The sequence below is a fragment of the Dasypus novemcinctus genome, chromosome 17 (assembly GCF_030445035.2).
Source record: "Dasypus novemcinctus isolate mDasNov1 chromosome 17, mDasNov1.1.hap2, whole genome shotgun sequence".
NCBI classification, from domain to species: domain Eukaryota; kingdom Metazoa; phylum Chordata; class Mammalia; order Cingulata; family Dasypodidae; genus Dasypus; species Dasypus novemcinctus.
Window position 1 is genome coordinate 5,907,873 of NC_080689.1, and position 27,573 is coordinate 5,935,445.

Below are 27,573 nucleotides of genomic sequence, written 5' to 3' on the forward strand. Positions count from 1 at the left end.
AACAGCTACTGCCCATCAGTGCTCACTGTAAATTTCATTACAACTTAAAAGTAGCTAAGGACCCAACTGGAATAGCATCACTTATTAATATTATTTTAAATAACAATGGAAGTGGTAAGATGGTTTTATGTCCATTAAACTGCTAATGAGGCCAGACCAATAACTCAAAGCTGTATTCCCTGCAGAATATCCATTTAAAGTATTAGCGGCAAAAGATCCTTTGATAAGAGAGATTTAAAATTAGCAGCAGGATTTTACTTCCAAAAAAGTGATCCTCGCTGCTGGCGGTTTTATTACTAAAAAAGTAGGATCTCCTGACGCCAGCCACCACGTGGGACTCCGCAACGCGAGCAGGGTCATGACGAAACATCTGTGCGTCACACGACTGCGAACGGAAACACGCACGGCGTCGGGCCTGACGTCACACGCCCGCTGTGACGTCTCCCAGACGCGACGTCCCCCGGCATTGTCGAGGCGCAGCGCCGGTGCAGGATGTCGTCTGTGGAGACCTTAGAAACCCTCGGGAGTGAGGCCTCGGCGCGGCCCCGGGCGGGCCCGCTGTCCCTGCGCCCTGGCTGCGGGGCTGGCGTGGCGGCCGTGCCACGTGTGGACCCCTGGGCTGGCACGCCTGGCCTGCAGCTCCCCGCGCACCCGGGGCTCCCAGCCCCCAGGGGTGCTGCCACTCTGGAAAAAACTCAGCCCCCGAGTCGCTGTGAAAATACCCAGCCAGGGAAACAGATGGCTCCGGAAGAAGCAATCTGGGGTAATGGCGAGGGTGTGGGAGGAGATCAGAGAGGAAAGCACGGGCAGCAGCGGGTGGCGACAGATGACAGGGCAGCCAGAGGAAGCGAGGGAAACTGAAGTAATGAATTTATTCATAAGGGCTCTCTCATAATTAGGAAAAGTCCCCTTCTCTGTACTCGGCGAGTCCCACTCGGCTGGCCCAGAGGCAGGCAGCAGCGAGCCCTGGCTCTGCTGAGGAAGCAGAGGTGACGTGCTACTCCAACAGGCTTTCTATTTCTGATCGAAACAAATCCAAACTGAGCTAATTTGTGTACAGCTGCTGGCAATATAAACATGGCGGCTGCTTAGAATTCTTTATGGAGTATAGGCCTTTGTACTCCATACTTCACGGAAGTTAATAAGTAGGTGTCAAACTCTGAATTAAAATTCCCAGAAGAGGACACAGCACAAAGGACAATAAAAATGATTTTTAAATAATCATAGGGATAAATAGCATCCACTTCTGACAAATGTAAGTGCTGGCATAAAATGTTATTAGGCTACAGAGATCGTCTTTTGTTCAGGAAGTCTGTTTTATTCTCCAGCCGCGTCATTCATCATCCTAATGAGCCCTCAAAATGTAAATTAAATAGCAAAGACGGATTCATTCGAAAAGCATCTTTGTGCTAGGTGTTAAACCATTTCTCTACTTTTATTCTTATATATCGGTTCATTTTTTCATTGGGGGAAAAAAGGCCTCAGTACTTGAACACTTCATGGGGTAAGTTCATGCAATTCATATTTTCTGTAAACAGCCCATTCATCCTCCAGTACTTTGGGGTCCATGATCTCAAAAAAAAAAAAATCATCTCTCATTTTAAAATCTTGTACCCTGTAAATTTTGTTTGATTCAGAAAATCTTAGAAACCTGTGCATGCATTTTCTTTTTTGTTTTATGCAGAAGTTATTTGGTCCAGGGAGACCCTCAATGGGAAAGGATTAGTGAAAATTTCAAACAGCTTTAGTTTACTGAACCAAAGGCATTAATGGCTAAGCAAACATCATCTCAACCACTGATGATAAAAGAATAAGGTCATGAGCCAAATTAGTTGCGATTTCTTGTTCTGTATGGATAAGAACATTACCCGTTCCTAAGATGAATAGAGAAATCAGGGTTTTGTACTTGGTCTGAATTTATGTATGAGCTCACACACCAGGAACAACTAACAGCGCTGCCAGGGAGGCACCCAGGAAAAACCCACCGAGAAGGGAGAATAGCAGCAAATCACGTCTCATTTTGGCATGATTGGTCCTCATTTGCCTCCTTCCCTCTCTCTTCCATGTCTCTCTCCCCACCTGCCTCCCCCCATGCCCATAAATCATTCCTTGGCTGTCCCTCCTTATGTGAGAGCTTGGCTCGACCCTGTGTCTCTCCAGCTCTTAGCTCCTTGTGAGTGAGTATATATAAAATGAAGATACACATAATTGCAGCATTGCGCTTTGCCCGATGTCCAGGGAATGGCTGAGGGGGGTTTCAAAGCCCCAATCTGTGGAATAAATTTTCATTAACAAATCTAGGTATTCTAGAGACATTATGTTTTTATGAGGTCAAAATGTTGGAGAAACATCCCAGGGGGAAGACTGAAACCATCCAGCTGTGAAAGAAGTAAGGTGGTCAGCACCATAAAAAGCCTGAGTTCTTGCAAAGGCTAGAGGCCATCTGCTGACCTGGCTCGAGGAAAATGCCCAAATTCCCTCCAATTCACTGGAACAGCTCTTTTCTATTTGGGGAGCACCCATTCCCTCGGTGACAGTGCGCGATGGAGGCTCATGTTGAGGTAGCTGGTGAAAGAGCACGTCATGGCAAGCAGAGGGGTGGAGCAAAGCCTGCCCGGCACACTGCTTATCGGGTTCTAGTGTATTTGCTTATTTGTTTGCTTGCTTATTTATTTTAATGTAGTCTTTTCTTTTTTAGGTGATCAACCTGAACTCAACATGAGGCTCAAAGCATCACCATGGCAATGGGTCATATAAAGGATTTCTGCAGTCTGAACCCAAGCCATGGCCACTTACCTCTCACTCTCAGTTTTTTGGGAATGCACATGGATTGGCTTCTGACCCAAGACCACCACCAATAAATGAGGGAGAAGCCGACGTCATGTGCTGTGGAGCCTGCGAGATGTGCCAATCAAAAGGGGATGATAAGACAGGGAAGGGAAGGGCTTAAGCCGGGAAGTGAATGAGGCCACTGACAAAGAAAAAGGCTTTGCCGCCCTATGCCGTCCGTTACCGGAAAGAAGCGTTATACAGCGAGAGGCCTATTTTCAAGGGGAACTTAAGCCTTGTTCAGAGTCCAGGAAGAGAACTGGTTAGTTTAAAAATAAAGCATCTCAAAACTGACCTCAGGCAGGCAAAACACGGTATAACCCAGGGACGGGATGATGTCCTACCATGAAGAATGTACATGGTAACCTTGGCAATATGTTAATAATTAATATGACTTCACACCAATCTGATGTCTTCGTAGAAACACAGACCGCTCACACATAAAACCTTTCAAGTATAAAAGAAAGAAGCTACCCCCTGAAGGTTTTCTGAGAAAATTCCCAGTAAAGAAGGATCGCACAGTTTGAATGTATAGGCTTTTAACCCCATCTAAAATTCCTGCAAATAGACCCCAAGTCAAGTGACTGACAGTACACTAGGACCTACACAAAATAAGATGCATGCCTCATTAGTCCCCCAGCTGAACTCGGAATCCTCTGGCTCAGAATAAATCTCAGCTTTTAAAGATAAATTCTCTTCTGAATTAACATCTCAGAATCATTAATCTTTAGAGTGATCCTTCAATTTCTTTTGGAAGACAACGGCCGCATTTCACAAAGGTCTTTTTTCTTTTGGCATGCCACCATTTCATGGGGAGAAGGAAAATAACGTGCTCTTTCTTTCATACTTTCTCTATTCTTACCCCCAACGTGGCTTCTTTTTCCTTCTCAACTGAAACATTTTAAATCTAAAATTAACAGATAGCCATTTACTAAGTCAGGAAGGGAACAAAATTTAGCTTTAGGTATATATGAAAATATAAACAAGGCTAGATTGAATTATTATACATTTCAGGAAGGAAGCTCCCTAGTTAATAACATTTGCCAAATTAAAAAACGGCTGGGACTTTATTATTCTTCATTGCAAGGGCTTTGTCTATCAAGTAGACATGAACTCAGCTTGATTATTCTGTGACCCAACCAGAATGCATTAATAATGTTGATTTGTTTAATGGGCCAAATGAAGAGGTCTGTGTGCAGCCAGGATAGATACTGCCTCGATTTCCAAAGCGTGTGTGTTACTAAAGGTAGAGACATCCTGTTGTAAATATATTAGGAAACGTTGGCCTATAAAATGATTCTGTTGTAATTCCTCCTAAAGTAGCCATTTTGTAAAGCAAATGATTATTCATTCGTTTGCTTCTTGATGACTTTCCACTTTCAAAGTCAGGTGCTTACTTAGAGCAGAACACGTCTACTGCCTGTGGACTTCCCCTGTGAAGACCACCTGAGCTGCCAGAGGGGACCCCGTAGTTTTGGGCTTGCCGGGCTTGCCTGGCAGCTTCTCCTGTTATCCCTCTGTCCACACTGCTCACGGGAGCAAACCGTGTGCAGTCCCTCTGCTGTGGCATTCTTCAGTCAGAGTGCTTCCCCGCAGGCTTCTAGACCGCCAGCTCCTCCCTCCCAACCACTTTTATACTCTACGTAAGGGTGAAACTTAAAACACAGCTTTCTTCTTTCAGCTTTCCAGGCTTACCATCCTTTAATGGCTCCCCACTGCCTAAAGGACAAATCTGAAGTCCAGAGAGCCAAGGCCAGCCTGACTTAGCCTCCCTGCCTGGAGGGCAGGTGCTGCCCTCTGACCCCTCATCCTTCCTTCTGCTCCCTGACCTGCCCACCTGCCCTGGAATTCTTCCTCTCCAGGTCCACTCACATCTAAGCTTTCCCCCACTTCCTCAAAACCCACTACCGAGTCCTCTTACTTGATGCTTACTCCTTGATGCTGGCGAACTGTTTCACTTGTCTGATCAGCATTTCTCCGATGGCAGGAATCGTGTCTTACACACTCATTTATACATGCTACACAAACAGTGCCTTAGAGTAAGGAAAATATATACATTTAATCCTTTTTAAAATGATTTTCCTGCTTCCGCCTACATCTGAGGAAGATACCCTGGCCTCTAAATGGTTTGTGCCTGGCTGTTGCTTATTTCAGGGTGTGAAGGCAGGGAGCAGGGGGTCTTTCAAACCTGAAAATCCCATCCTTGAAGGTTTTAGAGGTAGTAAAAGATACTGAAGCCTCTAGGGTCCTTTGCAGTGACACACACTTGTTATTGTGTCATACTTTTGGAGAGGAGAAAAACTCAACTGCTCACCTGGGCCATTTGAAGAAGATCCTTTGGATGGCAGTCCTCACTTTTGGGGATTGTCAAACTTAGAGGTACAGTTTTGGGGTCTTGTTATGCAACAGGCTTCTCCAGCTCTCCTCCCTGCTACATTATAGGTAAGGGGAGCTTACATGTCACCAGCTAGTTTTACATGTCACCAGCTAGTAGGATCGGCTCCTACTGTCCAGAGATGTGCCGGACGTACTTGAACGGGATAAGCGCAGTTTATGGATCTGATTCACTATTAGCGGTTGATCAGAGGAGGGGGAATGAGCCTGAAAGCAGGCGTGCACTTTTCAATTGCCAAAATACATTGTTGGTAAAAATCTCCCTTAAACATACTTCTTAGGCACCCTCTGCCTGATACTCGACACTGTGCCTATCTCGTCCCTGCCTTGCAGTTCCATTGTACCTTTCCTACTTCAAAAGGTTGGCAGGGGGAAGCAGATTTGGCCCAACGGATAGGGCATCTGCCTACCATACGGGAGGTCCAATGTTCAAACCCAAGGCCTCCTGATCCTTGTGATAAGCTGGCCCATGCACAGTGCTGATGCACGCAAGGAGTGCCGTGCCATGCAGGGGTGCATCCATGTAGGGGAGCCTCAGTGCAAGGAGTGCGCCCCGTAAGGAGAGCCGCCCAGCACGAAAGAAAGTGTAGCCTGCCTAGGAGTGGCGCTGTACCCACGGAGAGGTGATGCAGCAAGATGACACAACAAAATGAGACAGATTCCAGGTGCCGCTGACAAGAATACAAGTGGACATAGAAGAACACACAGCGAATGGACAGAGCAGATAACTGGGGGGGGGGGGGGGGGGGCTGGTAGAGAAGGGGAGAGAAATAAATTTAAAAAATTAAATCTTAAAAAAAAAAAAAGGTTGGCAGGACCCGCAGGTGGGTACTAGCCTCACACCAGCTGTCTCATCATTACTCTCTACCCGGTCAGTCCCAAATCATGGGACACTCACCTTGTGCCTGGCCAGTTCCTGCTGGGGGACCCTTTCTTCAGACTGGCCCTCAGCCCATCCCAACACACCGATCCCAGGATGCACACAGCTAAATTAAAACCCACACATGGGATGCCTTCCCAGAAGGAAAATTCAGGAACAAAGAAGGAAAATGCAAGGTCAGACCACCTCCATAAAACAGGCTGGACACACTCCCATGCTGTCAGGCTGGGAGAGAGCTACAAGGACCAGCTCTCCCCTGCTGCCTCCCCTCCTTGCTGGAAAAATGCATAAGAGGCACCTTTGCCATCAGGAAAATCCTTCATTGCCTTTAGGATACTTCAAGTACAACGAATTAAAGCCATTTAAAAAGGATCGTACACCATGCTTCGCGGAAGAAATCGTATTAGCCAAACTGCAAAAAGTAGTGACAGTAAAGCAGGCATATATTATATCAAAATGACTGCTGCTGAAGAAATTCCATTTCCACTAGGACATTTGATGGGTACATTTCTTAAATGGCAAAAGACCAATAGTATTAGTGAAAAAATTTTACTATATTAACTTGGGATACTCTTTGAAATTTTAGTTTTTTAAAAGACTTCTATTTAGAAAAATGATCTTTAGAATGTACTTGACTTTAACTTATACCTAATGCTATTGGAAATAACAGATTTCTCCCAGTGAAATGTCCAGTTACTCCTAATTTATAAAACATGATCGCTTCTCAGCGCTGAGCTTCCACTAAAGGAATGGCTGACCTAGCTCATTTACCCCTGGTTTGCGCTCACGAGTCGCAGCTGTGGCCTGGCTCGAGCAGGGCAGGGTTCCTTTGATGGAGAGAGCTGAGCTAATCTGTTCAACTGAACCTCCCGGTCATGGTCAATTTAGCCTCAGTCGCTAGAAACATAATCCAAGAGGTAAAAGGCAAACAGGAACTAGTAAGCGCAAAGAGCCCTTCCTTGAGGCCAACAGAGGTAAAAATATACAGCTTCTTCCTGGCCAACTTTTTTTTTGAAAACACAAAATTAGACCAGAAAAAAACACAAAAATCACCTCACCCTATTGTTCTATTGTTACTATGATCATTGTTAGGCAAGAAAGACAAGAAATTCATCTGAGGCCCTGAACGCTTTCGAAGCTGATTTAGTTGTGGTCCTCTCAGCACTGGGCTTGTTAATTCAGAATCTGCTTCGTTTATGGAGCTGATAATTTTTTGAAGCCACCCATTATCCCTGCTCACAAAATATCATAGGGTGTTTTACTAGGAATGTGGTCATCATAATTATCACTTCAATATATGTGCCTTCACCCAAAAGTATAAGCTCTTAAGTGGCAGCGATAATAATCATTTTAATAAAATTCCAGTTCATAATAGAGCAGCTGGCACATGGTCAGCACTCAGTAATATTTATTCTTACTATGTTGTGGTTGTGTTTAAGCTATTCTAACAATCTTCAAACATTGAGTACTTATTGTGAAAGGCACCGGGTAAACTTCCCATGCAGGATCTGACTTAATCCCGCGCCCCAGCAGAGGCACATTCAGCCACGTCACCCACACTGCCACACACAATCAGACCTTCACCCCAAATGTTCTAGTGAGGAGCCTAATATTCAGAAGAACACTTCAGGCAATTCCAAAACAAACCAAGAAAAAGACGGGCATGCTACCCAAGAACGTTCAAAATTCCCTATAAGATCCTGGGATGGGAAGGCATAACTCTAAAAATAACATACAGTGAAACTTCAGTCCATTTTGCGTCTCTCAAGAGCAAATGTAAGCATTAGCCAGATCTCTCCTAGAGAACAAGTTTGGAGATGATGGGAATATTGGGATAAGATAAAAGAGACCTCACTTACAAAGCAGAGCTAGCAAGGACAGCCGTTAGCTAATTTCAAGTGAATACAAATTGTCAATTAAAAAGACGCATTTGTATAATGTTTGAACTTTGCCATGTTAAAATAGCATTTCATTTTCTGTATCATATGACAAGCTGTATTTTATACACATGGGATTTTACAACTGCAAGACTAGAAACTTAATTTATTCAAATTAACTGTGATAATTACTCTGATGTTTGTAGATATATATATTATCTTTCCCTTTTATTTCTTCCTACTCTGAATTTCTTTTCTTACTTTGTGTAAGTAGCACAGTCTTTGAAAATCACCACCTTACAATGTCTTCCGCTTAAGCGTTTCAGGCAGACACCCATAACCCAGTGTAGCTTGAAGAAGTCTTTCTCTTCCATGTATTTTAATCAGTCACTCCTACTTCTGAAAGACTAACGCATGTATATCAAAACTGTATCTTTTTTAAAGCACGCAGCTGTCTTTGTCGAAGCATTGCACCTTTTCAAGAAAATGCCAGCCATGTTATTCTTGGGCGTCCCTCTGCCCGAGAGGCCAATGAGGGCTAAACAAGACAGTTAATCAATAGTACTCATTGTGGTCACAGCACTGTTTTTTATCCTCCAGAATCTTCATCTTCAATGAGGGTTACATCATCAAAGTAAGAAAACAGGATCGTCAATCTCCACTGGTTTCAAGAAGCAGATGAAAGAATTAATTTAACTGTCATAAAAATAATGATGCAATGCATGCACTAAGTCCTTAAAATTCATTTTTAGATGTAAAACCTAGAAGGATGATAAACATAGTGCTGAGAAACAAAACAGGGATATACATTCCTTTTTCTCAAAGTCCAAATAATTTCTAACAGAACTGATTCTTGTGAAAAAGAGACAGTTCGCACTACGGGTCCTTCAAGGTTTGTGAATAGTCTACCTGAGGCGTATTTACGAGCAGGGGTACCAGCGCCCTTGTTTTTGAGTGATGCTGACACATGTCCGCTCACGTGTTCTCTCATCATGACAGATTTACATGAAAGGAGTGAAACACCGCATACGATACATTCCAGGGGCAGAGTAGCTTTTGTGGGGCCAGGAGGCTGTAGAGTTTAAGGGGCTCTCTTAAAAAAAAATCATGACTACAAAGTCAGGTGCAGGGATTGGGAAGGGACCCTATCTGCCGTGAAATTCAAGCTTGCTGAGTTTAATGGCCAACCCGCCCCTGCCTCAACCACCGAAGCATGAAGTCCTCAAGGAGCGACGCTTTTCATTTCTCGATCCCTGATTTTGCACAGGGGTCTCCGCCAACCTCCAGCAGACAATGTACGCTCCTGGGCACAGGTGCCAGTTTGCCACGACGGGTCGCGGCCCTCCATCCTGGAGCTCCCTTCCAGCACCCAGGCAGGGGCCAAGCACTCCCTGTTCCCACATGATTTTGGAAACCAAGAGGACTGTCATCAGGTGTGCGTTCAGAGTTGTTACCTAACCTTCTACAGTCAACATCTCACTCTCATCATTCTTCTTTGTGATATTTTTCAATTGAAAATTCATCGGAGAGTTAATAAAGAACAGCAAGGAAGAAAAAAAGAATTTATTAGGATAGATGTGTTGGAACCTCATTTGTAAATGAAAACCAAAGCCAAACAATCCCCGTCTGGGGCAGACATGCTGCCTGGCCAGGTGGACGGGATGCTCGTGGGTGATGAGCCGTTCCCTCCAACCCCAGCCCCCCACCAGCCCACTCTCCTTCAACAGCAGGCTTGGTGTGCCCCCATCCAGTCCAGGGAGAAGGGACCGCGGCGTGCCCCTGGCCTATGGCTTCAAGAACAACGGCCGATCGTCCCCCGCCTCCACCATGGGGACCCAAGCAGACTGGCATCGGCTCCTTGCTCATGGGGGGCTGCCTCCCCCAGAGCTGCTGTCTTCCTGATGGCTAAACAGAGGGGGTGGGGGGAGCACATCACATCCTACAGCAGAAGCAGCCCCACACACCCTGCCCCACCTCCCCTTGCTCTGGATGCTGAGGCTGGAGGAGAAAAACTTCCCTCACCCCTGCTTCGGGCGAGGGGTACCAGGAAGAGCTCTGATGGCTGCTGAACCTCCCACCTGGTCCTCGTGACAAATGGAGCACAACTGCTGGTAAACATCTTCCCTAACACCAAGAAAGCTCGCTCACCCTCACTGGGCTAGGCAATATCACCCCTGTTTTACAGATGTAGAGACTGAGGTTCAGAGAGTCTGAAAGCACCTTTCTAAAATTTCACAAGTTAGGAGGCACCAGACCCAGGATTTGTACCCCGGGGCTGGATCAATTTCTCTCTAAGCATGGGGCTTAGAGCCCACCAGCTTTTTAAGCTTCCACAAAAACGTTTGAGACATGAAGAAGGAAAATATGTGTGCTCCAAAATAAAGAGAAAGCTATGTCAAAATCGGTAAATGCATAATTAAGTGTCTGAAAACCATATTAAGTCATTTTTATTCATCGTTACATTTAGTATTCATTAAAAAATTCATTATAAGAATTCCTGGATTGGCCCGATGAGGAAAGGGACACCGACTGTAAATTAAATGAATTACTCATTGTCAAATAACTTCCAAAGAGAAATGATAAAAAGCCCTTTCAAAAAACAAAACCCAAAGCGAAGCACTTCACATGGGCAGCGGGTGTCCCTGAACACGCTGGACAGGACTGGCGTGGGGTGCAGCCGGCCGGCCGCTGGGAGGCTCTTCACCCCCCAGCTCCCATTGGGCTCCTCCTGCCAGCACCAGGAGAGGGCGGCCCCGAGGCCACGGGACTGCCCAGAGGCCCCACCTGCTGCAGCGTCCGGTGGATCCCGCCGTTACGTTGGGGAGGGAATATTCACCGGGTTCCAGACGGCGGTTCCAGGAATGCCTTTCGGAGGCACCAGCACGGTCCGCGAGTGGGAAGACCCACGTTCTCCAGCCCACGTCCCGCTGCGTGGCTACCCGCTGTGCGGGACTGGGCCCCGTTTTCCTTATGCATGAATTATAAGCCCTGGACTGCATCAGACTGAAGGCTTCCTGGCCTCCACAGTTTTATACCATCCTAAAAACAGGCTGCCTCTTTGCAAGAGGGCACATTTTAATAATCTGATGATAGAAAGAGTATTTATAGGCTCAATTTAGAGACAGGCCAGACTGGTGGCCTTTAAGGACAGGCTCTGGAGCCAGACTTTGGATTTTAATTTTAGGAACTTAAGACTTTGGGGTAACTAAGCCTCAGCTTCCTCATCTGTAAAATGGGGATAACAGCTCCTACCACGGAGGGGTGCTGCTATAATTAAGTGGAAAGATTTATATGAACGCCTGACACGAGCAAATGCTAAATAAATGTGGATTTATTGGCTTTAACTTTGAAAATCTGTCTTTAACGTTCATAAATTCAATTACCCCCAATAACGCCTGTGTCACTGAACAAAAGATAGAAAAATAGAGATTAAATCCAAGACCCTTGAAATCTGCAGACTTTCTGATTAAAATGGTTCACAGGGACAAAAAGTAGACGAGTGTTCTCCAGGAGCTGGGAGAGGAGGAAGGGCAGTTATTGCTTAATGGATACAGTTTCTGTTTTAGGTTCTGAAAATGCTTCCATCGTGGACTACACGATAGTAGCAAAACACTGTAAACGTAATTAATGCCACTAATTGTATACTAAAATGGAAAATTCTATGAGATAAATAAATATTACCACAATTTTAAAAAGAAATCATATAAAACTGATTCCAGATTTAAAATGAGTATACATCTAAAACTTCCTGGCCAGGTTTGGCAACTACATCAGTGCCTTCAAAAGGCAATTATACTCTAAAGTTTAAAACAATGTCGTATCACCCACCCAGAACCAGAGAAATGAATGTAAAACTCTGGAACAAATCTCACAGTACTTTATACATTATGAGGTCTATCATCATTTTAAATGGTTAAGAGCATTAAAATTTTGAAAAAAATATTATTGCACTCTTTTAACTGGCCTTCTCGACCAGCATGCTAAGGTTCCTGGGTCAAGCCCAGCCAGCCACCTCTGTGCACGGAGCTTTCCTGGCGCACAGCGACACTCATTCAGGCACTGCCGAGGCTGCTTCCAGGCGGCTCCACCTCAGCTGAGTGTGTGGGCCCAGGACCCACAAAGCCTAAGATATTCACGCCCTGGCCCTTTACAGAAAAGCTTGCCAACTCCTTTCTATATTCGACTTCTTCTATTAGCGTATTTACAGACTTGCCTGAAGAATAGGAGAGGCTGACCTTCGTGCTTAGTGGTTTTAACTAAGTGATCATTTTATTTCCAAGATTTAGGTTCTTCGGAATCATTTTTCTAAGCCATTTTCCCGTTTTGAATTTCTTTTCAACTTCGTCTGCTTAAAGAAAATGGCTGATGCCATCTCCCTGAGAAAGTTGTTTTGAAAAACGTTTTAGTAACTCTGCAAACACATTGTAAATGACCTATTTATTCCTTTTTTAATGGAAACTGTCAGGTATAACTAACGACATTTTATTAAACCTCAGATGCGGAAATTCTGAATCTAACACAAATTTAAGGTACAACGCATTAGTCCAGGCACCTTGAAACTGGCGTACTATTAGTAGAGTACACTGAGTCTCAAATAGATCGTTGTCTTGGTGTGTGAATTTTTGAAGGGTAAGGTCTATATCATTTTTACACTTTACATCAATGTCTTTGAAGAGACTCCTTCCCTCACGGGACCAATCACACCTCATTTGCCCATCGATTCCTGAGATGGGCACGGAAGCCATCATCCTCACTTAGACACTGGCACAAGCATTTCCCCAACTCCCTCCTTTCCCTGAGCAGGTACTTACAACACCGACCTGGCGATGAGGTCAGAGCACCTCCAACTTCAGCGGTGGGGGAGCACAGGGAGCGAGGGGGAGCAGTGGTAGGGGAGGGCAGAGTTAGAGGACAGGCACTGGTAGGGGATGGACAGTGGTAGGGACGGGCAGAGGTAGGGGAGGGCAGTGGCAGGGGATGGGCAGTGGTAGGGGACGGGCAGCTTTAGGGGATGGGCACTGGTAGGGGGTGGGCAGCGGTGGGGGATGGGCAGCAGTAGGGGAGGGGAATGGAAGGCGACGGGCACTGGCAGGGGGTGGACAGCGGCAGGGGACGGGCACTGGTAGAGGACAGGTGCGCGTGGCAAGGGAAGGCTGCCCCAGCCGAGGACCAGGTGGAGGGCACGCTCACGCACTCTCACCACCACAGGCTGATGCAAACGTCAGCAAACAGACCCACCATGTCTCTCCACGGCCAGGACCAGCTTTACAAAAAAAAAAAGAGAGCGAGAGAAAGAGAATTCTATAAAGCGTCCTCGTCACCCACGGCTGGTCCTGCCGTGCCTGGGGCTGGGAGGCCTTCTGCTCCCACTGGGAGGCTCACATCTCAACGCCCTCCAGAACAGGGAGAATTCCCCAAATGACTCTACCTGCAGCGTATGTCCTACAGATGCATACGCGACATGGTGCTATTATTTATTAAGAGAGACGGAGTGCCTGGAAGTCCAACAATCTCTACTGAGAGGAGGAACAGTTAGCACTATTTGATTTTATATATTTAGATCAAGAGTCTAGACAAAAAGACATAGAAATTGCCAACTACCCGTACCATTATCTTTTGATTTTGACTTGAAAATTTGATCTGTTGATACAAATTTGATCTGTTGATCAAGAATCTGGTTCAGACCATGGAGTTCATATCTTGCTCGGCCCCTTCTTAATTTTTAAGCCTCCCCCCCTCTCTGAACCTCTTCTCATCTGTAAAGTGAGGGTAACACTAAAGCCCCCCAAAGGGGCTGCTGTGAAGATGAAGAAATGATCCATAGAAAGTGCTCAGAAGAGTGTGTGGCTCTGCCCACGTGGAGCAACGTAAGGCAAGAGTTTCATCCACTCCATTCCATCCTCTGCAGCTGTGGGATGCAACAAAGACGTTCCACAGCGCCATCTCCAAGATGAACTGCTGAGGGCAAAAACCATGAAGAGAACAATACAGGCTGACGTGGTACCCTTCCATGAAATTTTCAAAGGGAAGAAAGACAAGGAGAGCATTTGTTCCTATGTGCTTGAATTTGCTTCAGGAAAACTGATGGGAGACACAAGATACTATGCGTGGCTCTCTGTGGCAAGTTGAGATTTGGGAGAAGGTAGAGTGGGACAAATCAGGATGGCGAGGGGTCAGGGATGACAGTGAAATTTCACTGTGTATGGGGTTTTTACATTATTTAAATCTGAAACATTACTTGAGGAAGAAAGGGACAGAGGCACGGAGGATAGCAACAGAACTCTTTAAGCTTCAATAATGTGAACTGGTAGTTCTTGTTTGACTTTTTTTCCTGAAGAATGTCAAGAAAATGCCAAAAAATGCTCAATTACATAATACATATGTATATACTTTTCCATACTTCGTACAGTACAAAAAGTACATAGATTTAGAAATTGAAGTGCCTCTTGTCTGTACCAGTTTGTGCCTTTGTCTTAAGTGATTATTAATCCTGTGTGTAATTATTTAAAAATAAAAGTGGGAACACACCACTTTGGTATTAGTTTTGCACCTGCCTTTCATTGAACACCTCTTGAAGCTCTTTCACTGTCAGCACATGTAGATTAGCCTGAGTTTGGGTAACTGATAACAGGGCAATCCATATTACGAATGTACCACGATTTATAGAACTTCTCTACAAGAAGACGTTTTGGGTTGTGGACGGTTTTTCCTTTATTATGAGGACATATGTGTGGCTATTTCTGTTGGAACTGCCAGCTTGAAGGGTACATACTTTCAAATGTGCACTGATATTGTCAAAGAACACAGAGAAAGACAATGCCAATTTACAATCCCACCAAAAGAGTATTTCCCCACGCTTCCGAAGAAATTTAATGCAAAAATCAATTTAGAAATTTAAATGTTTTTGAAGTGAAACTGGATTTCAATAATACAGTGTAGAAACATGCCTTTGATTTTAATTAAAAAGATGACATTTTGAAATTTAGATATGCTAAAGCACAGAAATATTCTTGTGAAATAGGGATCTTGGCCTTGACTTATCTATTATTCAATTGCCTCTATTCATATAAGCTTTTGAAGTCAGTTTTAGAGGGAGGCACAATGCTCGCTGGAGAAAGGATCCTTAACCTCTGATAAAGACTTGCCGCTAGCGCTGGCAGCAGAAACCCCTCTCCGTGATGCCAACTGCAAAAATGTCTGGGCCGTGCACGATGTATGCCGATGAAACAGAAAGAGGAGCAGGTTGGTGATTTAAAGCGAAATGACTGAAGTAATAACCATATTTCTGCAGCCTCAGTGGCTGCTTCTATCTTTGTTTTTTTTTTAAGTCTCTTTTTTCTTTCCTTTCTTCTTCTTTAAGGGTCAAATCACTTTATTGAGGGGTTTCTGGGGTGGTCAACGAAGAGGGAGGACATCGCGAGGTCAGCGGTCCACCAACTAGTTGGGATCTCACAGTTGCCAAAAGCCTTCTCCTCCTCGTCCTCCTTTTCCTTCTCCTCTCCCCTCTTCTCCTTCTCCTTCTCTTTCGCCTTCTCCTTCTTGTTGTTGTCTTGACTAACTCTCAATCAAGAAATCATCTGACAACATAAAACTCAAGAACGCTCTTGAGTTGAATAAACAACTAGGGAGGCCTAAGCTGGCGGCATAAAGGCGTAACCATGGTAAATTCATCGGAAAACGTTGCTGTGGAATTAATCGAAGGCTCAGCGTCAGGAACCTCCTAGCAGCATGAGGGAACTTTCACTGGACGTTCTCACCTGCCATCCCCCAATCCCCACCCCACCCACACCCACTTCCACGATCTCAGCCGGAGTCTGCGGCCCGTTCCTGCTACTTTTCAGATGCCTCTGGGTCCAGAAGTTTGTCAGGGCTAGGACCTGAAGCTTATTTCACAAAGCTTTACCCAATAACATGCCAGAAGTTTCCAACTAGAGCAGACTTAAGTCAGAGTACTTTAAATTGCTAGTCAAGATGTTTCATCTGGTCATTTTTTTCCCTTGTGAAAAATATATTCTCATCTAATAGTTCTCTATCCCAGGTTTAAATGAACACTTTGTTTGGGAAATACATTCTATAAATTTTAAAGAAATGGTCTAACATTTATTTTTTCAATTGTAATGTGAAGGTCCACTAAAAAAATTATTGGTTGGGTTACTTTATTTACCAAAGTTAAATGAAACAGACATTTATAAAATCTCTGGAAGGTGAATTCCATAAACTCATGTAGCAGAGGGATGGTTGGCACTGTAGGGCAGCAAACTTTTAGACTGCATTTTTAAATTTCTCAACAAATAGAAGACGTATTTCATTGTAAGCATATATAATTTTGAATTTTAGTTATGTGGAATTAAAATATGTGTGTTTAAAAAATAATAATAACCCTCCCCATCCCTGAAAAAAAAAAAAGAACCACTCTAGCAAGATTCTCATGAGAAATTTAGGACTGAAACAGGGTTCCAGTGGCCCTTGGAATGGGCGCGCAGGACGTATGCAAAAGCCCTGGGTGCTCTCATCGTATGTGAAGGTCCCCAGACCAGGCTCCACTTCTGAGGTCCCTCTCTCACCCTCCTTGCTCACACTGCTCTGCCTCCTCAGAGTCCAGCCCAGTCCTCCTTTGTGGAGCCTTTTCTGATGACCTCAGCCCACATCTCTAACTTCTTTCCCTGTTTGGAGGGCTTGCTGACTCCCTTCAGTCCTGATTCCTGTACTTTCTTCTGCCATCAGGCTGTCACCTCATCTTTCTAATAAGACGTCCTTTGGGAGTAACATACAGATCTTATACTTTTTATTTGCCCCATATGGTAATGAACACAGTCGGCAATTGCCTGTAAATACTGAGTTGGAATGTTTGGTGGAAAAAAAAATGATTAAGGCACAGCGAATGAAGAGTATGCATTTAAGAGCCTCTGAACCATAAAGCAGGATCACGACTTTTGAAAAATACTGGAGAGCTTATCTGATCAGCTGGGATGACAAGGATAAAGACTGCTCTCTCTCCAGCCCTCCCTGCAGTTTCCACTGAGGACACTGAAAGCGCCAGGCAGCTCCCTGGTAAAAGCACCTTCTTCTGTCCCCTCCTGTCAACTGCCAAGGGTGGGTGCAGAGTCAGAGAAGCCCCAGCTCTGTCCCCTTACACCTTTGCCTGAGCTGCCCTAAAAATTCATTTTACCCCTACATAATTTTCAAAATAGCTACTCATGCTAACCGAGCCCTCCCCATGCCCAGCGCGATGCCAATCGCTGCTTGCTGTATCGTCACATTTTCTCACCCCCATGCTAAGAGACAGGCGCTCGTCCGAGGCCACTGCGGCACACGGGAGTGAGTGCCAGGGCTGGAGGCACTCCAGTTCTTGGCCCTTGGCTGTGGCAGTCCACGACCTCCTTCACACGACCTCAAACCTTAGGAGCAAGCTAAGAATCAGGAAGACGCCTGCCCTCGCGTGGCCTTTCCTCCCCCGGGCACCGCAGCCTCGCCCCCTCCGGCCCTGGTTGGTCCCCACGGCAACACCTGCCTCCAGCCTGCAGCGCGTCCTAGCTCTGGCCATCCATGCCACGCACCTGCACCAGGGCAGTTCTTCATCAGCCATTTTCATGTCCGCTTCTGCCCCTCAAAATTCTAAAGCCTTGCTCTTAGGAAAACATTAAGTATTCAAGGAGCAGGTTGCTACACCTCTGCTCAAATGTTTAGAAAATAGATGGCTGGTGGACGGGTGGACAGAGATACAGATAGAATGATATGGCAAATGGGGCAAGATGTTAAAAGTTGGTGGATCTGGGTATCTGGATATATTCTGCAGAGGTTTTATGTTCTTTTACATACTGCCCTATAAGTTTTATATTATTTCAAAACAAAAAGTTTATATATATATACACATACATACATAATTTGAAAGGAGCTCCCACTGCCGCCAGACCTAAAACCCAAGGCCCTGCACTGATTGGTGCCCTCACGTTGGCAAAGTTCACCTCTTCTCCTGCCCTTCCTCCCACCAGCAGACTGGCTTCCTTTCTGCTCCCTGTCCCATCCTCAGTTGCTTCTCCTTCCTCCAGCCCTTTGGTTGTCTCCAGAATCAAGGCGATTCCAATGCCAACGCCTTCCCAGAGCCCATCTCACAGGCTGGGCATGCAGACTGGCCCTAACAAGGTCCTGCAGGTTTGACATGTGTAGATTTGGCAGCACAAAAAAGAAAGCACGAGGTTGACTATTTAAGAGAACTAAAAAACCCCCTTCTAGGAAAAAACACCCTCTCTTTGGTTTCTTTTCCTTCTTTCACCCCACATTCACAAATGCACACAGTCCTTCCAACTCCCTAATCTTGGCAAGTTTAAACTGCAGTTCTCTGAAACAAAGGTCACTTGCTCAGCCACAGATAAATAAAAATTCACAGGCATCTCCAGGAAAATCAATACAGGTACTAAAAAATCTAAGTTGATAATAAATTTTAGTTCCCCTTTCACATAGCTCAGGAATGTCACTATTTACTGGAACCACTGTAATATCAGATATTTCAGAAGGGCATTGATTTTCCCGCTGAAGTGTGACTAAAGGGATAAATAAACTGCTCTTGGGGTCAATCGATCCATTTATCTTCACTGTTATTTTATAAAAAGTCAAAGTAGCATAAACTTTGATAAATAAATGTTACCATGAAAGAAATACTGCTGACAAAAGGATCTGATGGGGGAAAACGGACAATTCTCTTACCTGAAAGCCACGCAATTGGCTCAACGTTTGAACAATTTAAATAATAGCTACTAACATAGAAACATCCTTTCTCGCCAGCTCCATGGGGGTTCAAGTAAAATTTCGAGCCACATAGCCAAAAAAAATCGGGGCCACAAAATCATGGCCTCATGAAACGTAGCCAACTTTTTTTTTTTTTTTTCCTGTTTAATTTGAAAGCAACTACTGGAGTCCCTGAGGAAGAGAAATGTTTTCTGAGACTCTGAAGGGATGTTTGGAAGCTGCAGAGGTGTTTAGGCTTTAAAAATTACCCCGGGCCTCCTTGACCCGTGTGGAGCTGGTCCACGCGCAGTGCTGATGCGTGCAAGGAGTGCCCTGCCATGCAGGGGTGTCCCCGGCGTAGGGGAGCCCCACGTGCAAGGAGTGCGCCCCGTAAGGAGAGCCGCCCAGCGCGAAAGAAACTGCAGCCTGCCCAGGAATGGTGCCGCACACCCGGAGAGCTGACACAACAAGATGACGCAACAAAAAGAAACAGATTCCTGGTGCCGCTGATAAGGATAGAAGTGGTCACAGAAGAACACAGACTGAATGGACACAGAGAGCGGACAACTGGGGGGGGCAGAGAAAGAAATATAATAAAAAAAAAGAATGGGGTGCTCTCTGAAGCAGCTTTTTAGTGCTTTTCTTTTAAAACCTACTACGCCAATAATCACTGAGCAGCACCACAATGATCCTATAAAGATTTCAACATAAGGCACCCTCGTGGATAATAGGATATTAAGGCTCCGAAAGAGTTTTAATACAAGTGTGGAAGTGGAAACCCTGGGATGATGCTATTCCTTACCATGAGAAATTACACTGGCAGGAAGATTTTACTGCAGTTGTGTAGACAGGATTACCACCTTGTGATGAGACCAAAGGGTGGTCATGAAAGGATGGACATTGATACCGTAATTTCAGCACAAAAACGACGCCACTGAATTTACCACGCCCCAGGGAGCCACGCAGCTTTCGTGATGCAGGGTCTGCTAAACGACCAGCAATTTTGTTTAGGTGACCTCTAAAAGAGCGGCCAAACCTGAAAACCTTCTGCTCTGCATACGTAGCTCTAGCCACGAGCCCTCGGGCCGGGCCCTGGTTTTCTTCTCTCCTTCCCGCCTCTGTTGCCTCCAAAGCTGCCCGTGCGGAGGAGCGCTTCCCAGGGACCTGCTGCGGGAAAGCCGCCGGCCTTGGGCGACAGGGCGGAAGAGGGCGGGACCCCTGCGGGCTGGTGCGCCGCCCTGCAGGACCCAGCGGGCCCCTGACCTGGGGCCGCCGACACGCTGGCCGCGTCCGGGTGGCCAGCCGGCCCGGGGTCTCCTGAAGGTCCCGGGGTCTCCTGAAGGTCCCGGGATCTGGCGCTTGGGTGGCAGCAGGGCCGTCGCCGCGGGCCCGGCGGGAGGGGCTGACACCCGTGCCGAAAGGCTGCCTGGCGGCCCGGGTCACGCCCACGAATGGGTTCCGCACCTGCCTGCGGCTCCGGGCCCTCGGAAGAGTCCACAGCGTTGACGAGGCGGCCAGAGCAAGACGCGCCCTCGACTCAAGCGGACGCCTGTCCCGGCCGAGGGCGGCGTCTCTCCGCGTCAGCTGCGTGTGCGCATGCGCGTGCGCGGGAGGTCTGTAGCCGTGCACGGGGGACTGTAGAAAAGTCTTGCTGATCCTACGGCGCTCAGGAAATAAGAGAAGGCTATCTTGATTTTTCAAAAGATTTATTTCTCTCCCCTTCCTGCCCGCCCCCCTTGTCTGCTCTCTGTGTCCCTTCGCTGTGTGTTCTTCTGTGTCCGCTTGCATTCTTGTCAGCAGCACGGGAATCTCTGTTTCTTTTTTGTTGTGTCATCTTGCTGTGTCAGCTCTCCGTGTGGGTGGCGCCATTCCTGGGCAGGCTGCACTTTCTTTTGTGCTGTGCGGCTCTCCTTATGGGGCGCACTCCTTGCACGTGGGGCTCCCCTCCACGGGGGGACACCCCTGCGTGGCAGGGCACTCCTTGGGTGCATCAGCACTGCACGTGGGCCAGCTCCACACGGGTCAAGGAGGCCCGGGGTTTGAACCCTGGACCTCCCGTGTGGTAGGCCAACGCTCTATCCGTTGAGCCACATCCGCTTCCCAAGGCTGTCTTTGAAGAGCCCCCCCCTTCTGGCCCCTGTCCCTATGCGGCCCCCTGGACTTCCTTCCAGTGACCATTGTCCCCAGTGGTTCTTCCCCCTGATAGCTGGGGCCTTTTATTCCTCCACCGCAGACCTCAGCTCCACGGGGGTCCCAGATCTAAACCGGCCCCGGCAGACGGGCCTTCCTCTGGGCGCTGCGTCTGCGCAGCCTGCTGTGGCCCCCCGTCCGGCATCCACCTGGGCTCCGAGAGGCACTGCCAGGCCCTCCCTCCGCCTCCTCCCGGCACGCACACAGGGCACCGCCACTGGACTGTGCGGTGGGTGGGCTCCTCTTTCGGGGAACGGCACCGCCACCCCCCCAGCTTCCCAAGTCGGCCCGGACACCGCCCACGCTCCTTGGTTCCAACTTGCCATCTTGTTCATCACCAAGTCTTCCTAAGGGTCTCTCCTCTCTGATACCCGCCCCATCCCTGCAGGATCTGGCCTGGCTCACAACTCCTTTACTTCTGATCTGACAGCTGCAGTCCCCTCCCGGCACCCGTCCTTCTTCAGTGGATACTCCTATGCAGCCACAGGGGTCCTTCTGAAAATGCCCATCTGACTGTGTCATTCCTGTACCTGAGACACTCTGATGGCCATGCCCTTAGAGTCACAGACAAACCACGTTTGAAGCTAAGACGGTACCGCCTGATCTGGCCCCAGGTTTATCTCCGTCACCCTCCGTCACAGCTCTGTGCTCCAGGATCTATCGGGTCTCTGGGCTTTGCAGTTGTTTTTCCCTCTGTTCGGCTGATGGGTTAAGTTTCCGGGCGCTGCGTGCTTTCACTGAACCCTAGGTGTGTGGTCATTAAGCCTGTTCAAATATGGACGTTGGGTCAACTAGGAAGTGTGTTTGCTTATGACACTGTAAACTGTAAGCTTATGTACCAAATAAAAGTATAAACTTTAACAAACAGTATAAACAATTTATGGCCCAATAAATAATTAAAACCTGGAAGTCATATGCTTCAAAAAGTAATCAGCTGTTATACAACGGAAGGAATCGTTTCTATTTTAGAGACAGAGAAATTGAGCATTTGCTTAAAATCAATGAATGATAACTTCTAATTCCGTCTCAGAACTCACACTGTTCTGAATAATGCTTGAAATGCATCACGGTGAAATGCTGTCCTGTAGTGCAGCTTACTACTTGAGTACATTCAAATCAATTCAATTGTTGAGTCAGCTCAACAATGCAGGTGAACCTCGTTTTACGTGACACTCTTGTTTTTAAACTGCTTGCAAACTGAATTTTTGTGAATCAAAGTTGATTTTAAGTGTCCCATTTGAGTAAATCCTATGGTAATTCCATGTTCAAAGCAAAGAATCACCTCCTAATTTAACTTTCTTGACTAATCCAGATTTTCATAATTGGATTTACTTATAGCAATATTATAGAGTAATTACATTGATTTTACTTACAAAATAAGGCCCCAAGAAAAAACAGCAATATAAGATATGAAGACACACACTGTCAGCACTCTACGTAATATGAACACGCAGACAATTAGGCTGTCTGCAAAACCTCTCATGCATAATGAGGGGAGAAATTGAGGAAAGTTCAGTATTTATATTCTTCTCAATCCTATTTTTTTCCCTCAATTTAACAACTCCCGAGGACACACAATGCATTCTATATTGGGAACATTTTTTCAGAGTCACAAAAATGAATTTCTCAAAAGAGTAATTTTAATTTTCTAAACAAACATGAATAAGTAAATGCTAAAGCATATTAACATTTCTGTGTAGGCACATGACATATTTATGTATGTATAATTGTATTTGTTTTGCTACACCATATTTCAACAATTCTAAGATGCTATTGATTATAAGACACATCTCTAAGTTGTGCACCACTTAGAAAAAAATCTGCCAATTAAATTATGACACATAATAGACTTATGTAAGACACTTCAGGATATTCCAACTTCAGGATGAAAAAATGAGAGGAAATATGCATCTTGGAATCAATTATATACAATATTAGGCAGTCTTCTGCTGTATACTCCAGCATTTAAAAAGGTGCTTAGCAATAATAGTAAACACTCTATAAATATCTTTTGAGTGGTTGAAGAAAAGACTTAGCAAATATTTGAAATAAAATGAAAATAACTAAATAAATTTCTTATAGGAAAATTATGAAACTGTGAGCACCAATGAAAAAAATTTTAAATTGCAGATGCTTTATATTCCAAATTATTTTAAAAAAATAAAATCTAGCCAGGAATTATTTAGAATCTAAATAATTATAACCCCTTTACAAATCTTCCATTAAACAAATATCAGGTTTAACACATGCATATAAAATCATATATAAATCTGATGAGCTCGCATTTTTGCAAGAACTGGAATTTAAAACCATTGTCCCATCATGCCATTCTTACACAGTTTGCCATAGATTTTCCCCCAAGTTGTACTTTGAGCTCATTACTTATATCAGACTTTTCTGGCAGATCCTGGGCCTTTCAATGTGACTAAACACAAATTTGAATGGAAAATGTACTGGTTTAAAAATCGCTAACAACCTGCTGATGCTGCTAATTACAAATCTACTTTCTAAATACAGTACATGAACAGTTCTTTATTATATTTATCTTCGCTAGCTAACATCGTTTGAAGACACTCCCAGCAGAGTACTTCTATAAACAAAAAGGAATTCTACAGCATTTTGTAGATGGCTGAAATTTGCTATGTTTCAGATCCTTTATCTGAAAACTCTTCCCTTTTCTTCCTCACCTATTCTGCCTTCACAGGCTCACGATTATGAAATGGAAATCAGTTATGCCATTTCTGATAGTTTTTATCATCTGGCACTCTACTGGGAATGGAAGTTACAACTTCCCCAAACCTTGATCTTCATCTATACATGCAGGGTCTGCTGGGTCTGCGATAAATCTGTGTCTTCTTCATATGCTCAATACACAATGCAAGACAGGGGCTGGACCTCGAGAGGATAACGAAGCAAGGCATCTTGTTCTTTCTTTACAATAAAATGCACATCTCCCATTAAATGGCAAATCCTTCATCTCTAAAGGTTGAATGGGACAGTCCTTAGAAATGAATTTCACCTTGATTAAATTTAGAGTACAGGAAAAAAAAGTTCTATCCAAAAATACACTCTGGCTTGAAGTCCTTTTCAATTGGTTTTGAATTAATTTCTTTTATACACTTTCTTCTCGGCATCTTTTGAGACAACCACCAGTTGATTCAGCAATATCAGGCCCTGAAATCTGGAGTACTTTAATGAGCTAATTTCATTTTCTCCTACAGTCATTAAAAGGTTTCCTATTTACTGGGAAGCAGATGTGGCTCGAGCAGTTAGATGACTGCCTACCACATGGGAGGTCCTGGGTTCAGTTCCCAGTGCCTCCTAAAGAAGATGAGCAAGACAGAGAACTGATGCAACAAGATGATACAGCAAGATGACATAATGAGGAGACACAACAAGAGACACAACAAGCAGGGAGTGGGTGTGGCTCAACTGATTGAGTGCCTCCCTGCCACACGGGAGGTCCCAGGTCTGGTTCCCAGTGCCTCCGGAAAAAAAAAAAAAAAGACGACAAGCAGACAGAGAAAGCACGCAACAAACAGACACAGTGAGCACAAACAATGAGTGAGGGGAGAAATAAATAAACCTTTTTTTAAAAAAAGGTCCCCTATATACAGATATATTTCCAGTACAATACTGGTGGCAATGTTTTCCTGCCTTGTCCGCTGTTCTGTCTCTTTATCTATGTCTTTGCCTCTTTCCCAGACTCCCCAGGAGGCCCTCTTCCCGCTCTGGCAAGGAAACCGCCGTCGCTGAGAGCACCGCTCCTGGCGTGAGCCTGCCTGTCTCCTGTGGCACCTCTTTCCCCGGTGGCTTTTAGGTCCAGGGCCACAGCCCTGCAGGGAGCCGGCGCCCATACCGCTCGACGCCTGCAGGACAGCGCCCAGTCCCCGGGTCCCCCGGGTGGACTCCCTGCCGAGGCCCAGCCCTTCAGAGCCGCCTCGAGACGCTGAGCCCCGTCCTGCTGCCCTCACCCTGAGCATCTGGGGACAACCCTGCAAGGACCCTCACAAGCGAGCCCGTGGCGGGGCGACCTCCCCACGCGAAAAGGACAGGCGCCCGTGACTCCGCGCTCTGCTTCTGGCCCCTCCTCCCCTCCCTGCCTCTTAGAAGCTAAGAGAGGTCATGGGTCACGGCTGCTTCTCTTCCCGTCTCGGATGCTCATTCCTGGGCCGTGCAGGGAAGGCCACGTGCCAGCTGGCCGTCGCCTTTGCGCTCCTGCTCCAAGGCACAACGAGAGGGCCGCGGGAGTCGCACTGCAGTGGCGCCAACAGCCGTAGAAGGCTTTTGTTTCGTCTTAGATTTTAAAAACGCTCACAGATATTCATGGGTTTAATTTAACTGCCTGCTTACTAGCAGCCGGGCTTGTTAAGGGCTGTATAAACCAGCTGAAAACGAAGCGCTCCGCTTCCCGCATCCCTGGCCGTCCGTTATTTTAAGAGCCCCGTCATTACGGATTCCGTGGGTACCCACGCCAGCAGCGGCGCCCAGTGCACCCATTTGGTATTCATACAGATGTTAGGATGTATCATGTGCTCTGCTGCCTTCCAAGAACCATTCTCAGCCAGTGTTCTGTGCTCCCCGTGCGATAAACAAGCTGATCGTCTTTGCTCTGCACAAGGAAAGATGATTAAAACCAGGCTTGCCTAGTGGATGACTGGACACGTAAGAGGAAAGGAACTTTGATGGGTCCCCAAATAGTCCAGGACACCAAAATATTCTGGCCTCTTCCCTACTACACCATCCGGCTCATCTTTGGCACCCTCACGTACCTGGGTGCCATCTTAAACAATGTGAAGATAAAACTTCCTAACCTGCCTCCTCAACTTAACGCCCCAACTGTGATCGCTGCCCTTAAGTGTGCATCAGGCCAGATACCACCTCATCATCCTAAGGCCACCAACGTCACCATCACTAATGCCATTTTAAGTCGGAGGAAATCGAGGCAGAGAGAAGTTAAGAAATAGGTCTCTCTGATACAGAAGTAAAAGGTGGCAGAGCTGGGAGGCAAACCTAGGACCTTCAGAGAAAGAGAGGTGTTGAGAGAGAAACGCCACTGACACCCCACTGTTCCTGTGTCTCCAGGGGGCTGATGGGTCATCTGAGAACTGCATTTGATTGAGCAGCTTTTCTGGGCCAAGACTGCACCAGACCCTCTCACCTTATGGCAGGTCTGGACATACATTAGGTACCAGGCAGAGATGGGATGTGCCACATTTCCTTAAGGTCAACCTGCCCCATACTCTTAGCGGAAAGCAATTCAGTTCTAACAACGAACACAACTAACCCCTCAGGTCCAACCAGGTTCACTGTGTAATTGAGGCCTTTTATTCCTCATGGAAGTGGAGAACAACCTTCTCTTCTGCTCAAATATAAGAATATTGCATATTTATCAAGATATTTATCCTGATAGAAAGATGTGAATGATGCCAAAATCTGTGCAAGCTGCCTAATACTCACCCAATTCTGCTGCATTGTTAATAATTTTCCATAATTAACAAGACATGCAAAGCTCAGTCATTTTATTTGCGAGATTAAAGTGAAGTATTTCAAATATTACCACAATACTATTCCTTAGACGGTAGTTTAGAAGTGCCTATTCTTCTTTGCAGGTTAAACATCCCAAGTTTCTTTATTGCTTCACTGTGAATCACGCACCCCACGTGCCTACCTGGGGAACTTTTAGTATTCAATTTTTATTAACCCAAGTAGTTAAAATTGGGTTCAGCCCTCGAATAAGAGGTTCTGAGACATTGAGGTATTCTTCTTTTAATATGAAACAAATATTACTTTTTACCGACCACATTCAGTCTCGAGCTCACTCTACCCATTTCTACTCACTACAGTCCACCCTCTCATTGTACCCCATCCAAGCACAGGTGAGCTTGATTCTTTACTGTCAATCTTGACTCCAGTGGATGTGTAATTGCTTATAACCATGGGATGCTTATAGCTCATCTTATATTAATATTGTTCACAAACGATCCACTCAATACCTGTTTTTAGTCAGTGGGTTTTTATTCAGCAGCCATTTTTATTCAATGGGCTGATGCGTGCCCCTTTTCCCCCACTTCCCACAATAATTTTGCATCTGTGTTGGCTGTTTTAGCTCCCTTCTACTGATCTAAAGCCAATAATAGTTCCACTATGGGTCATCTAGCATAGTTTCCAACCCTTTGCTCATGCCATCGATCAAAAGGTATTTAACAAATACCTTTCATGCATGGCCGCAATGTGTTTAATCTGAGATGGACTTTGAAATTTTTTAAAATGTGATGATTTGGATGGAAAATCTCATGACCACAATGCTCTGCCCTGTTACAGAGAAGTCCTCACTAAATATTAATTACATTAAAGTGACCATTCAGGAAAAAAAGCACTCTCAGTGCTTGACTGGGAATAACCATGCTTCTGTTCAAACAATGAGAGAAAACTATCTTCCTATTATTTATTCACTAAGCATTGGTAGTTAACATTTTTATTGTTCATTTGTTTTCATTCCCCAGCAGATTTTTTAATGCAGTCTTGATTAATAATTTAATACACTGTATTATGGAGCAGCATTTTGATATTGTGCTAAAGCATTAAACTAAGATCTAGATAGGGGAGAGGTTAAATAGCAGTGTGTTCCCAGTCCCCTGCCAATATACATACTTTGCATTCTGATCACTGGGTATA

At 45.6% G+C, this 27,573-nt stretch overlaps 1 protein-coding gene and 1 long non-coding RNA gene across 6 annotated transcripts in view; one reads left to right on the forward strand and one right to left on the reverse strand.

The window, feature by feature from the left end:
- The window catches only part of AFF3 (ALF transcription elongation factor 3), a 563,374-nt gene that overhangs the window by 305,364 nt on the left and 230,437 nt on the right, over window positions 1-27,573 (reverse strand). The window lies entirely within an intron of this gene.
- On the forward strand, window positions 675-2,877 carry LOC131273921 (uncharacterized). The gene is made up of 2 exons (XR_009181087.2): window positions 675-763; window positions 2,699-2,877. It is a non-coding gene; the product is annotated as an uncharacterized lncRNA (long non-coding RNA).